Genomic DNA, 1,438 nt, shown 5'->3' on the forward strand with positions numbered 1-1,438 from the left:
AAACAATTTTCAGATCTGCATGTTAAACAAGAGAAAATACATTTCAAGACTAAAAGAAGAAAATGGAATAAAATGTTATGGTCCGAAAAGTATTTTCCATGAATTTATTAACAATTAAACTAATGAAGTCCATAATCAAGTTTTGTCATTACATTTAAAGTGACAGTTTTCTAAAGCTTTAACAACTTAAAAGATAACAACCACAGTCATTAAAGTGTGCGTTTTTGATTGGTAATTGACAGAGAGCGATGACTGAGGAGTTCCCCTATAAAAGGTCAGGCTTCATTTATATCTGTTTTGCTCTGTCATTATTAATATACTTATGATAGTATGCCGTTTATTTTTTTTTTGGCTTGTTGGTTAGTTGCAGAGACACTGCAGGCTACATAAGTGCTTTGCCAGTGTTCTCTTAGTGTATTAAGGGGTTTTTCTCCGGGTACACCCTTTTCCTCCGATGTCCCCACCGACATCTCAACTGGTGATTGTAAATTTTCCCAACTGTGAGTGAGTGTGGGTGTACGCACTGTGACTGATTCAGTCGAGAATTTCCTCTTACCTTAGCCACAGAGATGCCAGGGTAGATTCCAGTTCCAAAGAAGTTAAATTAAGTAAGTTTTCAAATATATGTATATACAGTATGTGTGCAATGCAGTTTTCTTACAAGAGAAGGTTTAGTTTTTCATTCTTATAAGTACTGTATTTCTCATTTGGATCTAACTGATACTACCGTAAGAAAACTCGATCTTGCCATCAAATGTGGACTTGGCCAGTTGTGGAGTGCATATACGGTTATGTTCTTTCAGCAAATACTAGTGATCTATGAGCGACGGTTGTAAAGTGGGTAGTAAAAGTTTCTTACTTTGATTTGCAGTAGCATAAAAGTGGCCCACCCTATAAAAAAGGTAGAGAGATACAAAGATAATTAGGAGAATGGAAGAAAAATACAAGAAACACACATTCAGATAAAAAAACGCCTTAGCCAGTTTACTCACACAATGATTACAGGAGCTTACGGCCACACTAGTGTGGATGCGCCCGATCTCGTCTGATCTCGGAAACTGAACACGCTTGGGCTCGGCCAGTACTTGGATGGAAGACCACCTGGGAGCCCCGAGTGCTGTAAGCTTTTAGCCATTACCATTGTTCTTCTGCGGTGGGTTGGCACCCTGCCCGGGATTGGTTCCTGCCTTGTGCCCTGTGTTGGCTGGGATTGGCTCCAGCAGACCCCCGTGACCCTGTGTTTGGATTCAGCGGGTTGGAAGATGGATGGATGATTACAGGAACGAAGGATGCTACTATAATTACCTGTAGGTACTCATAGAAACTTATAGAGTGAAGGATAAAGACTAGAAAATAGAGCAGGTTGAAGGTAAAAGATAAAGTTGACGTCAGAAAATAATACCTGTAATGATTTTCTTCACTGTTTTAAAGGGACTTT

The 1,438-nt window shown here is 39.4% G+C and overlaps 1 pseudogene; it reads left to right on the plus strand.

The window, feature by feature from the left end:
- Positions 1-1,007: 1,007 nt before the first annotated feature.
- LOC114651514 (uncharacterized) lies at positions 1,008-1,126 on the plus strand (annotated as a pseudogene).
- Positions 1,127-1,438: the final 312 nt, after the last annotated feature.

This window comes from Erpetoichthys calabaricus, chromosome 4 (genome assembly GCF_900747795.2).
Source record: "Erpetoichthys calabaricus chromosome 4, fErpCal1.3, whole genome shotgun sequence".
In the NCBI taxonomy this organism is placed as follows: domain Eukaryota; kingdom Metazoa; phylum Chordata; class Cladistia; order Polypteriformes; family Polypteridae; genus Erpetoichthys; species Erpetoichthys calabaricus.